Source organism: Oncorhynchus masou, chromosome 22, assembly GCF_036934945.1.
Source record: "Oncorhynchus masou masou isolate Uvic2021 chromosome 22, UVic_Omas_1.1, whole genome shotgun sequence".
Lineage (NCBI taxonomy): Eukaryota > Metazoa > Chordata > Actinopteri > Salmoniformes > Salmonidae > Oncorhynchus > Oncorhynchus masou.
The window spans coordinates 14,952,089-14,966,945 of NC_088233.1; the positions used below are offsets into that span (position 1 = coordinate 14,952,089).

General features: G+C 46.2%; 1 pseudogene; it reads left to right on the top strand.

Moving 5' to 3' along the window:
• The window catches only part of LOC135509057 (leucine-rich repeat-containing G-protein coupled receptor 5-like), a 37,302-nt pseudogene extending 22,538 nt beyond the window's left edge, over window positions 1–14,764 (top strand).
• The last annotated feature ends 93 nt before the right edge of the window (window positions 14,765–14,857 follow it).

A 14,857-nucleotide genomic window follows, 5' to 3' on the forward strand; every position in this document is an offset into this window, starting at 1 on the left:
GCGAATATTCCAGAATCCACATAAAAGAAAAAATGTGCAGTTTCCACCAAATGGACTTGTTGTGGATAAAAACCAGTGCGTTATGAAGTAATGCACACTTAATGCACTTTTTTCACTTCTGGATTTTGGCAATGAGGCCCTTTACCTACTTCCCCAAGATCAGATGAACTTGTGGATACCATTTTTGTCTTTGCATGCAGTTTGAAGGAACTTGTTAACTAGCATATTAGCAGATACCAATAGACTCCATTAATTGTGCTAATGCTAGTTAGCATTGACTTACAAAACCACCTCTAACTTCTTTCATACTGGACACAGAGACATAAAAATGGTATCCATGAGTTCATCTGACTCTTGGGAAGCAGACAAAGGGCCTCCTTGCCAAAATCCCAAAGTATCCCTTTTAGTTTTAATGTACCAAAAAAAAGAAAAAAAGTTCAACGTATTTCCATTTCTCACAAAAACTGTTGCGTTAAATAGCAAATGTGCCAACTCTGGTCTTGGCACGTGTGCTAACAGCTCGCAGATACAGTGCGGGTTGGCTAGTCTACATGAAGAAATTATTATGGATAAATTGTAGTCAAGCTTCGATCATCATGTCACCAGAATAAGACCCCGATAACAAAAACTGAAAATAGTAAAACAATAAATAAAAAATTGATAAAACCATCATCAGTTATTGGAAAGGAGCGTCAAGCTCTTCACTGTGCAAGTTCATCCTAACTTATTTAATCTTTAGCCTAATAAACTGCATGGTTTCCCGAGTTGTAGTGGGAGGCCCACACTTCTGACTCCAAATTTACTTTGATGTGATGGCTATTATATACAAATTTGCACATAAAGTCGTGTCCACCGGCATTTCCCACATAATTCATTTTACAGACACAAAAAGATCTCACCATGTCGAACGAAGAAATGATCTGTAGACATTTATAAAATTACACCAAAATGTCCTGTTTACATCACAGCTCTTGTGATATAAAAAATGTCAATATGACTTTACTCGCATAAAAACTGTGGATGTAAACATGGTTTGAGTCTGTCCTTTTTATGACCAAATTCTCTGTCTATTCAGAGCTGTCACAGGTACACACATCTCATCACTGCCAGGTACCCTCTGTGACCAGTTACCCAACCTGATACAGCTGTAAGTCCCTATACTGATTGACCAAATATCTCTTGATACTATAATATCTCTTGGTTCAGTATCTTAGAAATGAGATGTTGTGTTATCCTAAACATCATTTTAAATAAACAATAATGAACACTGTACCTGCAGGGATCTCTCCCATAACCGGATCCAGCATCTTCCCAGCTTCAGTGGCTGCAGAAAGATCCAGAAAATGTGAGTGGTTTCGTTACCATTATTGTTAGTCCTCAACCCAGCCATAAATACAATCCAGGGGACATTTGTGATGTGTGTTGTTGTATTTAGTCACCTCCATCAAAACCATATCCACAAGGTTCCAGCAGACACTTTCCTAGAGCTGACGGAACTCAGAACCCTGTGAGTAACCTTTTAGATTCTTCAAAGTAGCCAGCCTTTGCTTTGATGACAGCTTTGTACATGTAACATTGTTGCTTCTGTCCCTCTCCTCGCCCCAACAAAAGCCACGGCCCTTGCAGAGCATGGGAGACAACTACGTCAAGGTCTCAGAGCAAGTGACGCCACCGATTGAAATGCTATTAGCGCACACCACGCTAACTAGTGAGCCATTTCACACTGGTTACACACACTCTTGGCATTCTCTCAACCAGCTTCATGAGGTAGTCACCTGCAATGCATTTCAATTAACAGTACTGCCTTGTTAAAAGTTAATGTGGAATTTCTTTACTTCTTAATGTGTTTGAGCCAGTCAGTTGAGTTGTGAAAAGGTAGGGGTGAGAAACAGAAGATAGCCCTATATGGTAAAATACCAAGTCCATATTCTGTCAAGAACAGCTCAAATAAGCAAAGAGAAACAACCGTCCATCATTACTTTAAGACATGAAAGTCAATCAATCTGGAAAATTTCAAGAAATGTTTAAGTTTCTTCAAGTGCAGTCGCAAACACCATCAAGTTCTATGATGAAACTGTCTCTCCTGAGGACCACCACAGGAAAGGAAGACCCAGAGTTACCTCTGCTGCAGAGGATAAGTTCAATAGAGTTAACTGCACCTCAGATTGCAGACCAAATAAATGCTTCAGAGTTCAAGTAACAGACATATCCCAACATCAACTGTTCAGAGGAGACTGCATGAATCGGGCCTTCATGGTCGAATTGCTGCAAATAAACCAATACTAAAGTACACCAATAAGAAGAAGAGACTTGCTTAGGCCAAGAAACATGAGCAATGGAAATTAGACCGGTGGAAATCTGTCCTTTGGTCTGATGAGCCCAAATGTGCGATTTTTGGTTCCAACCGCCGTCTTTGTGAGATGCAGAGTAGGTGAACGGAGGATCTCCGCATGTGTGGTTCCCACTGTGAAGCATGGATGAGGTGGTGTGCTGGTGCTTTGCTGGTGACACAGTCTGTGATTTATTTAGAATTCAAGGCACACTTAACCAGCATGGCTACCATAGCATTCGGCAACGATATGCCATCCCTGTTGGTTTGCGCTTAGTGGCACTATCATTTGTTTTTCAACGGGACAATGACCCAAAACCCACCTCCAGGCTGTGTAAGGGCAATTTGACCAAGAAGGAGAGTAATGCATCAATCACATTTATTTATAAAGCCCTATTTACATCAGGCAATGTCATAAAGTACTGTACAGAAACCTAGAGTAAAACCCCAAACAGCAAGCAATGCAGATGTAGAAGCATGGATGACCTGGCCTCCACAATCACCCGACCTCAACTCAAATGAGATGGTTTGGGATGAGTTGGACCGCAGAGTGAAGGAAAAGCAGCCAACAAGTGCTCAGCATATGTGGGAACTCCTTCAAGACTGTTGGAAAAGCATTCCAGGTCAAGACAGATAGAAAGGGAGGCAGACAGGATTAGCGTAGTGTCAGCTAGCTACATAGTTGTCTTCGTATCCAAGATAATTGTGCAGTTTAGAGTGTGTAGACTTAGAGTGATTATCTTAATTTACCGAGGTTAGCTAGCCAGCTATTTGTCGTCCTTAACGTAGGAAATGCTGCTAGCTAGCTAGCCAACAGCTAGCCAACCTCTACCGAATTGAACTCCAACTACCCGGTCAACATTCCGCGTCGTTCCACAGGTAGTATCACATTTTCATTTCACTTCATTACAGTACAACGGTTTGATTTGTTTGATCGTAGCTAGCCAGCTACATAGCCGTCTTTGTATCTAAGACAATTGTGTAGTCTAGAGCGATTTTCTAGGTTAGCTTTCTAGGTTAGCTGGCCAGCTATTGTCGTTCTTCTACTGTTTGAATAGCAGCACCGTAGTAACTATTACAGTACAACGGTTTGTTTTGTTTGATCGTAGCTAGCTAGATACATAGCCGTCTTTGTATCTAAGACAATTGTGTAGCCTAGAGCGATTTTCTAGGTTAGCCAGCCAGCTATTGTCGTTCTTTTAAGTAACGGAACGCAATCAACCTTGCTAGCTAGCCAGCTAGCCCCCGAATAGCAGCACTGTAGAAACTATTACACTCGACGGAACGACTTGATTAGTGTAGTGTCAACATCGCAGCCACTACCAGCTAGCCTACTCCAGCAGTACTGTTTCATTTCAATCATTTTAGTCAATAAGATTCTTGCTACGTAAGCTTAACTTTCTGAACATTCGAGACGTGTAGTCCACTTGTCATTCCAATCTCCTTTGCATTAGCGTAGCCTCTTCTGTACCCTGTTAACTATGTGTCTATCTATCCCTGTTCTCTCCTCTCTGCACAGACCATACAAACGCTCCACACCGCGTGGCCGCGGCCACCCTAATCTGGTGGTCCCAGCGCGCACGACCCACGTGGAGTTCCTGGTCTCCGGTAGCCTCTGGAACTGCCGATCTGCGGCCAACAAGGCAGAGTTCATCTCAGCCTATGCCTCCCTCCAGTCCCTCGACTTCCTGGCACTGACGGAAACATGGATCACCACAGATAACACTGCTACTCCTACTGCTCTCTCTTCGTCCACCCACGTGTTCTCGCACACCCGAGAGCTTCTGGTCAGCGGGGTGGTGGCACCGGGATCCTCATCTCTCCCAAGTGGTCATTCTCTCTCTCCCCCTTACCCATCTATCTATCGCCTCCTTTGAATTCCATGCTGTCACAGTTACCAGCCCTTTCAAGCTTAACATTCTTATCATTTATCGCCCTCCAGGTTCCCTCGGAGAGTTCATCAATGAGCTTGATGCCTTGATAAGCTCCTTTCCTGAGGACGGCTCACCTCTCACAGTCCTGGGCGACTTTAACCTCCCCACGTCTACCTTTGACTCATTCCTCTCTGCCTCCTTCTTTCCACTCCTCTCCTCTTTTGACCTCACCCTCTCACCTTCCCCCTACTCACAAGGCAGGCAATACGCTCGACCTCATCTTTACTAGATGCTGTTCTTCCACTAACCTCACTGCAACTCCCCTCCAAGTCTCCGACCACTACCTTGTATCCTTTTCCCTCTCGCTCTCATCCAACACTTCCCACACTGCCCCTACTCGGATGGTTTCGCGCCGTCCCAACCTTCGCTCTCTCTCCCCGCTACTCTTTCCTCTTCCATCCTTTCATCTCTTCCCTCTGCTCATACCTTCTCCAACCTTTCTCCTGACTCTGCCTCCTCAACCCTCCTCTCTTCCCTTTCTGCATCCTTTGACTCTCTATGTCCCCTATCCTCCAGGCCGGCTCGGTCCTCCCCTCCCGCTCCGTGGCTCGATGACTCATTGCGAGCTCACAGAACAGAGCTCCGGGCAGCCGAGCGGAAATGGAGGAAAACCCGCCTCCCTGCGGACCTGGCATCCTTTCACTCCCTCCTCTCTACATTTTCCTCCTCTGTCTCTGCTGCTAAAGCCACTTTCTACCACTCTAAATTCCAAGCATCTGCCTCTAACCCTAGGAAGCTCTTTGCCACCTTCTCCTCCCTTCTGGATCCTCCTCCCCCTCCCCCCCCTCCTCCCTCTCTGCAGATGACTTCGTCAACCATTTTGAAAAGAAGGTCGACGACATCCGATCCTCGTTTGCTAAGTCAAACGACACCGCTGGTTCTGCTCACACTGCCCTACCCTGTGCTCTGACCTCTTTCTCCCCTCTCTCTCCAGATGAAATCTCGCTTCTTGTGACGGCCGGCCGCCCAACAACCTGCCCGCTCGACCCTATCCCCTCCTCTCTCCTCCAGACCATTTCCGGGGACCTTCTCCCTTACCTCACCTCGCTCATCAACTCATCCCTGACCGCTGGCTACGTCCCTTCCGTCTTCAAGAGAGCGAGAGTTGCACCCCTTCTGAAGAAACCTACACTCGATCCCTCCGATGTCAACAACTACAGACCAGTATCCCTTCTTTCTTTTCTCTCCAAAACTCTTGAACGTGCCGTCCTTGGCCAGCTCTCCCTCTATCTCTCTCAGAATGACCTTCTTGATCCAAATCAGTCAGGTTTCAAGACTAGTCATTCAACTGAGACTGCTCTTCTCTGCATCACGGAGGCGCTCCGCACTGCTAAAGCTAACTCTCTCTCCTCTGCTCTCATCCTTCTAGACCTATCGGCTGCCTTCGATACTGTGAACCATCAGATCCTCCTCTCCACCCTCTCCGAGTTGGGCATCTCCGGCGCGGCCCACGCTTGGATTGCGTCCTACCTGACAGGTCGCTCCTACCAGGTGGCGTGGCGAGAATCTGTCTCCTCGCCACGCGCTCTCACCACTGGTGTCCCCAGGGCTCTGTTCTAGGCCCTCTCCTATTCTCGCTATACACCAAGTCACTTGGCTCTGTCATAACCTCACATGGTCTCTCCTATCATTGCTATGCAGACGACACACAATTAATCTTCTCCTTTCCCCCTCTGATGACCAGGTGGCGAATCGCATCTCTGCATGTCTGGCAGACATATCAGTGTGGATGACGGATCACCACCTCAAGCTGAACCTCGGCAAGACGGAGCTGCTCTTCCTCCCGGGGAAGGACTGCCCGTTCCATGATCTCGCCATCACGGTTGACAACTCCATTGTGTCCTCCTCCCAGAGCGCTAAGAACCTTGGCGTGATCCTGGACAACACCCTGTCGTTCTCAACCAACATCATGGCGGTGGCCCGTTCCTGTAGGTTCATGCTCTACAACATCCGCAGAGTACGACCCTGCCTCACACAGGAAGCGGCGCAGGTCCTAATCCAGGCACTTGTCATCTCCCGTCTGGATTACTGCAACTCGCTGTTGGCTGGGCTCCCTGCCTGTGCCATTAAACCCCTACAACTCATCCAGAACGCCGCAGCCCGTCTGGTGTTCAACCTTCCCAAGTTCTCTCACGTCACCCCGCTCCTCCGCTCTCTCCACTGGCTTCCAGTTGAAGCTCGCATCCGCTACAAGACCATGGTGCTTGCCTACGGAGCTGTGAGGGGAACGGCACCGCAGTACCTCCAGGCTCTGATCAGGCCCTACACCCAAGCAAGGGCACTGCGTTCATCCACCTCTGGCCTGCTCGCCTCCCTACCATTGAGGAAGTACAGTTCCCGCTCAGCCCAGTCAAAACTGTTCGCTGCTCTGGCCCCCCAATGGTGGAACAAACTCCCTCACGACGCCAGGACAGCGGAGTCAATCACCACCTTCCGGAGACACCTGAAACCCCACCTCTTCAAGGAATACCTAGGATAGGATAAGTAATCCTTCTCACCCCCCCCCTTAATGACTTAGATGCACTATTGTAAAGTGGCTGTTCCACTGGATGTCAGAAGGTGAATTCACCAATTTGTAAGTCGCTCTGGATAAGAGCGTCTGCTAAATTACTTAAATGTAAATGTAAATGAAGCTGGTTGAGAGAATGCCAAGAGTGTCCAAGGCTGTCATCAAAGCAAAGGGTGGCTACTTTGAAGAATCTAAAATAGAAAATATATTTTGATTTGTTATTGTGAAGTGGAAACGTCTAGGAGCAACAATGGCTCAGCTGAAGGGGTAGGCCACACAAGCTCAAAGAACGGGACTGCCGCATGCCGAAGCACGTAAAAATCCTCTGTCCTCAGTTGCAATACTCACTACGAGTTCCAAACTGTATCTGGAAGCAGTGTCAGCGCAATAACTGCTCGTCAATAGTTTCATGACATGGGTTTCCATGGCCGAGCAGTTGCACACAAGCCTAAGATCACCATGCGTAATGCCAAGCGTCAGCTGGAGTGGTGTTAAGCTCGCCGCCATTGGACTCTGGAGCAGTGGAAATGCGTTCTCTGGAGTGATGAATTACACTTCACCATCTGGCAGTCCAACGGATTAATCTGGGTTTGGCACATGCCACAACGCATTAGCATACAATGACATTCTAGACAATTCTGTGCTTCTAACTTTGTCGCAACAGTTTGGAGAAGGCCCTTTCCTGTTTCAGCATCACAATGTCCCTGTGCACAAAGCGAGGTCCATACAGAAATGGTTTGTCGAGATCGTTGTGAAAGAACTTGACTGGCCTGCACAGAGCTCGGACCTCAACTCCATTGAACACCTTTGTGATGAATTGGAACGCTGATTGCGCGCCAAGTCTAATTGCCCTACATCAGTGCCCAACCTCACTAATGCTGGTGGCTGAATGGAACAAAGTCCCCGCAGCAATGTTCCAACATCTAGTGGAAAGCCTTCACAGAAGAGTGGAGGCAGTAGAGTGCAGCAAAGGGGGGAGCAACTCCATATTAATGTCCATGATTTTTGAATGAGATGCTTGACGAGCAGATGTCCACATAATTTTGGTGATGTTTGATTGACCAAGATGGCTCCAACAGAGATGGAAACTACGCATTATTTTGTTTTTTTTAATGTATTATTTCTTACATTGTTACCCCAGGAAATCTTAAGTCTTATTACATACAGCCGGAAATAACTATTGGCTATAAGTGCGACGTCAACTTACCAACATTACGACCAGGAATACGACTTTCCTGAAGCAGATCCTCTGTTTGGACCACCACCCAGGACAATGGATCTAATCCCAAAAGCCAACCCAAAACAACAGTGCCGCAGAAGGGGCAGATGGAGCGGCCTCGTGGTCAGTTTCCATAGACCTGCACATCGCTCACCGCTTCCGAGTATAGTACTCGCCAATGTACAGACTCTTGACAACAAGGTAGATGAAATTCAAGCAAGGGTAGCCTTCCAGAGAGACATCAGAGATGATAACATCCTCTGTGTGACGGAAACATGGATGCCTCTGGATATGTTGTCGGGAATCAGTTCAGCCACCGGGCTTCTCCATGCATCGCGCTGACAGAGATAAACACCACTCTGGGAACGTCGGTGGTGTATGCTTCAGGATTAATGACTCATGGTGTAATCATAACAACATACAGGAACTGAAGTCCTTCTGCTCACCCGACCTAGAATTCCTCACAATCAAATGCCGGCCATATTACCTCCCAAGAGAATAATAGTCAGTTATCGTCACAGCTGTGTACATTCACTCTCAAGCAGACACCACAATGACCCTCAAGGAACTTCACTGGACTCTATGTAAACTGGAAACCATATATCCTGATGCTGCATTTATTGTAGCTGGGGATTTTAACAAAGCAAATTAGAGAACAAGGCTACCTAAATTCTATCAGCAGATTGATTGTAGTACTCGTGGGGATAATACACTTGATCACTGCTGCTCCGACTTCCGTCGATGCATATAAAGACCTCTCCCGACCACGATGCAATCTTGCTCCTACCGTCTTGTATGCAGAAACTCAAACAGGATGTACCAGTGACTAGAACCATTAATCGCTGGTCTGACCAATCAGAATCTACGCTTCAAGATTTTTTTGATCACGCGGACTTGGATATGTTCTGGTCAGCCTCAGAGAACAACATCGATCTATATGCTGACTCGGTGAGTGAGTTTATAAGGAAGTGCACTGGAGATGTTGTACCCACTGTGACTATTAAAACCTACCCTAACCAGAAACTGTGGATGAATGGCGGCATTCGCGCGAACCACCGCATTTAACCATGAAAAGCGGTCTGGGAATACTGCTGAATATAAACAGTGCAGTTATTCCCTCCGCAAGGCAATCAAACAAGCAAAATGCTGGTTCAGGGACAAAGTGGAGTCGCAATTCAACGGCTCAGACACGAGACAAATGTGGCAGGGTCTACAGGAAACCACGGACTACAAAAAGAAAACCAGCCACGTCACGGACACCGAAGTCCCGCTTCCAGACAAACTAAACACCTTCTTTGCCTGTTTTGAGGACAATACAGTGCCACTGTCACGCCCCGCTAACAAGGACTGTCCCCCCCCCCCCCCCCCCATGGCCGATGTGAGTAAAACATTTAAACGTTTTAAAGCTTGCAAGGCTGCTGGCCCAGACGGTATCCCTTGCCGCGTCCTCAGAGCATGTTAAGACCAGCTGGCTGGTGTGTTTACAGACATATTTAATCACTCTCTATCCCAGTCTGCTGTCCCCACATGCTTCAAAATGGCCACCATTGTTCCTGTACTCAAGAAGGCAAAGATAACTTAACTAAATGACTACCGCCCCGTAGCACTCACTTCTGTCATTATGAAGTGCTTTGACTAGTCAAAGATCATATCACCTCCACCTTACCGGCCATCCTAGACCCACTTCAGTTTGCATACCGCCCCAACAGGTTCACAGACGATGCAATCGCCATCACACTGCCCTAGCCCATCTGGACAAGAGGAATACTTATGTAAGAATGCTGTTCATTGACTACAGCTCAGCATTCAACACCATAGTACCCTCCAAGCTCATCATCAAGCTGGAGGCCCTGGGTCTCAACCCCACCCTGTGTAATTGGGTCCTGGACTTTGACAGGCCACCCCCAGGTGGTAAAGGTAGGAAACAATATCTCACTTTGCTGACCCTCACACCCCCAACTCAATTATCAAGTTTTCAGATGACACAACAGAAGTGAGATTGATTAACAACAATGACGAGACAGCCTACAGGGAGGAGGTGAGGGCACTCAGAGTGTGGTGGCAGGAAAACAAACTCTCACTTAACTTCAACATAACAAAGGAGATGATTGTGTACTTCAGGAAACAGCAGAGGGAGCACCCTCCTATCCACATTGAAGGGACATTAGTGGAGAAGGTGGAAAGTTTTAAGTTCCTCGGCATACACATCACAGACAAACTGAAATGGTTCACCCACAAAGATAGTGTGGTGTAGAAGGCACAACAGCGCCTCTTCAACCTCAGGAGGCTGAAGAAATTTGGCTTGTCACTCAAAACCCTGACAAACGTTTACTGATGCACAATCGAGAGCATCCTGTCGGGCTGTATCACAATTTGTTAGGGCAACTGCACCGCCCTCAACCGCAAGGCTCTCCAGAGGGTGGTGCGGTCTGCACAACGCATCACCGGGGGCAAACTACCTGCCCTCCATGACACCTACAGCATCCGATGTCACAGAAAGGCCAAAAAGATGATTATTATGTTTTTTTTTACCTTTATTTAACCAGGCAAGTCAGTTAAGAACAAATTCTTATTTTCAATGACGGCCTGGGAACAGTGGGTTAACTGCCTGTTCAGGGGCAGAACGACAGATTTGTACCTTGTTAGCTCGGGGGTTTGAACTCGCAACCTTCCGGTTACTAGTCCAACTGTCTAACCACTAGGCTACCCTGCCGCCCCGATCAAGGACAACAACCACCCGAGCCACTGCGGTTGCACACCGCTACCATCCAGAAGGCGAGGTCAGTACAGGTGCATCAAAGCTGGGACCGAGAGAATGAAAAACAGCTTCTATCTCTAGGTCATCAGACTGCTAAACATCAATCACTAACTCAGAGAGGCTACTGCCTACATTGAGACCCAATCACTGGCCACTTTAATAAATGTATCACTAGTCACTTTAAGCAATGCCACTTTAAATGTTTACATATCTTACGTTACCCATATCATACAGTAAGTACATGTATATACTGTATTTTATACCATCTATTGCACCTTGCCTGTGCCGCTCGGCCATCGCTCATCCATATATTTATATGTGTATATTCTCATTCACCCCTTTAGATGTGTGTGTGTATTGGGTAGTTGATGGGGAATTGTTCAATTACTTGTTAGATATTACTGCACTGTCGGAACTAGAAGCACAAGCATTTCACTACACTCACATTAACATCTGCAAACCATGTGTATGTGATCCCCAAAAATTGCTTTGATATAGTGTATGTTCACCTGCCAAGGGACTGCAGATGTAAATTAACTGTCAGCTAAATCTGGTGAAACACATCACTTATTCTGAGATTTGTTTTGTTGTACATTGTCCCTGACAAATAAACGTAATAAATAAATACTACATATTGCCTATTCAGCTCAAGTGAAACAATCCTGAACCAAATATTTCATATGTAGTACAAGTTATGATAGATTGACTCTCAAATCCAAATCGTACTCAAATTAGCCTGGTTTGATGGTTTGCCATGTGAACAGCATCACCACTTATGATGTAGGACCATAATGAAAGACAGAATGAAATTATATGCCCATTTTAATGTGAGATATTCATCTCACAATGTACAGCCCAAACAGAATGGCATTTGGTGTATACATGAGGAGGTATTGGAGGTCTTGGAAGGGTGTCCTGATGTTATGTCAGTGTTATCATCCTGACTAAACCAGTTGGACATTACAATCTGAATCCTAAAGAAACCCACCCTTCTTAGCAGACCTCTTTTTCTACACTTGACATTTCTGACAATACAATGTACAAATTCTAGCTTGGCATGGCAACAGGACAATAATGAAAGCCAGAAATAAATCATTAATGAGGCCTCTTTACTGTGTGATATTTCTTGCATTTCCATGACTGATCAAAACGTGTTTTATCATGGCTCTCTTGTCGTTCTGCAGCAGACACATAGTGAGCTAAATGTTTGGAACATCGAATCACAGTTTCGAATTCGCAATACGTATAGTATCAACACCTAAGTATCGTGATATGGTATTGTGAGGTCCCTGGCAATTCCCCGAAGAATGTCAGAACTTTTTCCCTATTACACATTTTTTGCAAGAACTTCTCTAAAAGATGGGCATTGTTGTGTGTCTGTGTGTATTCCCTCTAAATGTAAATGATATTAAAAAACAAAAGAACAGTCTTTAAAACAGCCAGAACACTACACAGCTAATTCGAACAATCTTTGATTATGTGAATCAGCTGTGTAATGCTAGGGCAAAAAACAAAATGTGACATAGACATGCAAACATACAATTGAAATAAAGTATCTTCTCTTTATCTGTGTTTCTTAATCCATTCCCTCAGTGACCTCAGCTCCAACCTGCTGTCCTCCGTCCCTATGGAAGGCTTTCAGGACCTCACACACCTCAGACTCGCTGGCAACACTGCCCTGAGACACACACTACCTGTCCAGAGACTACCTAAACTCAGGTAGGGGACAGTGTTAACAATTAAACTGGGCCCCTTAAAAATGATTTCAACTCAAGGTGAGACAGTGTGTGAGTGAATGTAGTGCAGTAAGTGTTATGGGGTTGCGTGCAGCTGTCTTACCATAAGCTATACATTGTTCTCAGGGTAGTGGTGATGCCCTACGCCTTCCAGTGCTGTGCCTTTGTACCCGGAGAAAACTCAAAGTCCCCTTACATCTGGAAAACGGAGAACATCAGTAAAGATCTCATCACTGGAAAGGAAATACACATCATAGCCAACCAAGGAACATACCTTCAAAAACCATCCTTGAAATATGTTTTGTGTTTTGGTCGGTGTATTAAGTGAAAGTAATGATTACTTACCATTTGCTTATAGAGGAGGCTAGAGACCAGAATAACTTCCTGGTGGAGAGTGAGGTAGACGCCAGACCCCAGCACTCTGTCCACTGTTCCCCAGCCCAAGGTAGGTCGGTGATTGGTTCAATCAGGTGTGTTAATATTAAGCTGGAACAAAAGCCTGCACACTCTGTACTTCTATAGGACCGTAGTGGATTCCATGCCCATACATACTACATTTGACACTGTCACGAATCTAATACTGGGGTAGTTGATTGACAACTGTTTGTCCCCAGGTCCGTTCCAGTCATGTCAGAGTTTATTTGGGAGCTGGCTGGTGCGAGGCGCTGTTTGGATTATCGTCATCCTCTCCTTGGTGTCCAACTCCCTGGTCCTGGTATCCATCGCCCTCTCCTCAAAGTCCCCGATCTCTCCTACCCAGCATCTACTGGGAGTCTTGGCCTGGGTCCACCTCCTCAATGGCGTCTCTAGCGCCGCCCTGGCTGTACTAGACGGCATTTCATTTGACCACTATACTGATTATGGTGCGTGGTGGGAGGGTGGGCCAGGTTGCTGGATCTTTGACTTTTTGTCAGTCTTCTCCTCAGAGGCCAGTGTCTTCCTGTTGACGGCAGTTGTCTTATATCGTGGATGTACTGTCCGTGGCTCACAGTGGTCCGAGACCAGGAGGATTCCATTGGGGTGGGGGTGTGCTCAAGGTATCTCAGCTCTGTGTTGCTTCCTGGCTGGAGCCATTGCCGCCTTACCTCTCCTCACTATGGGTGAGTATGGGGTCTTCTCTCTCTGCATGGCCTCTCCCTACGGACACTCTTCCCGTTTGGGCTACAGCTACGCCACGGCCCTGGTACTGCTCAACTCCCTGTGTTACCTCCTGATGACAGCCATCTATACCAGACACTACTGTCACATGGACAAAGACACAGCAGAGAAAGAGGGAGTCACTGTCCAGGACTACTCTGTGACCAAACTTATGGCCTGCCTCCTCTTCACCAACTGCCTCCTCTCTTTCCCTGTGACACTTCCTTCATTCTCCTCCCTCCTGCTGCTCTCCAGCCCTAAGGTGGCTAAGGCCATCCTGCTGTTTGTGGGGCCCCTGCCCTCCTGTCTGGACCCCTTGCTCTACATGCTCCTCAGCCCTCATTTCAGGGAAGATCTCAGCAGGCTTCCCTATTGGACAACACACAGGCTAAAGAAAGGGCAGCGCCGCACTAGTTTTTTTCTCAGTGAACTCCAAAAACATGGAGAAACAGTCATGTGACTCCATGCAAGCCCTTGTCTCTCTCACACTGTAAGTGGAAGAGAACGCCTAACTCCTTGCTGGTGCTAGTCCCCCTGCCCACTTCCATGTGGAGTACACCTCTCTCCAGACTCTAACCCAGGTGACAAGCAGTGTCACATCAGCACCAGTCTCAGGGGGACCCACACTGAAACAGTGATGGTTATAGTGACACTTGACAGGTTGGGGGATGGATAAGTCCTCATGAGGTATAGATAACATTGAGGTGACCCTCAGATACATACACATGGAAGTGGTCTGTAACAGTGTTATTTTTAAGCAACTCTCAAGTACTTGAAATATCAGCACACACACAGTAACTGTCACCATACTTCGACAATTATATGACCTCTGTGGAATAGTTTAATTAATTACAATTGTTAATGTTTTTGTTGCATCCCTTTTTTCTAGGTGTAAATATATATATTTAAGTATTTAGAAAGATTGGACCTACTCGTTGATCTATGGTTTGTGAATCATCAGTTGGCCAATAGAGGAAATGTAATATTGTCAAGTCGTTTACCAAAAATAATATAAAGCAAACACTAATGTAAGGACATGTTTGTTTATTGCTACAAGTTGAATGATATTACCAAATGTCACAGTAAGGTCAAATAAGTTTTAAATGTAGAGAGTTTTAAATGTGGAACGTATAAAGCAAATTATTTGGATCATGTTTGTTATTTATGGTCTGACTCCTATGTGCTTGATGGAACATATTCAACATCTGTTTTCACTCCAGTTGACAAGGTTCCCC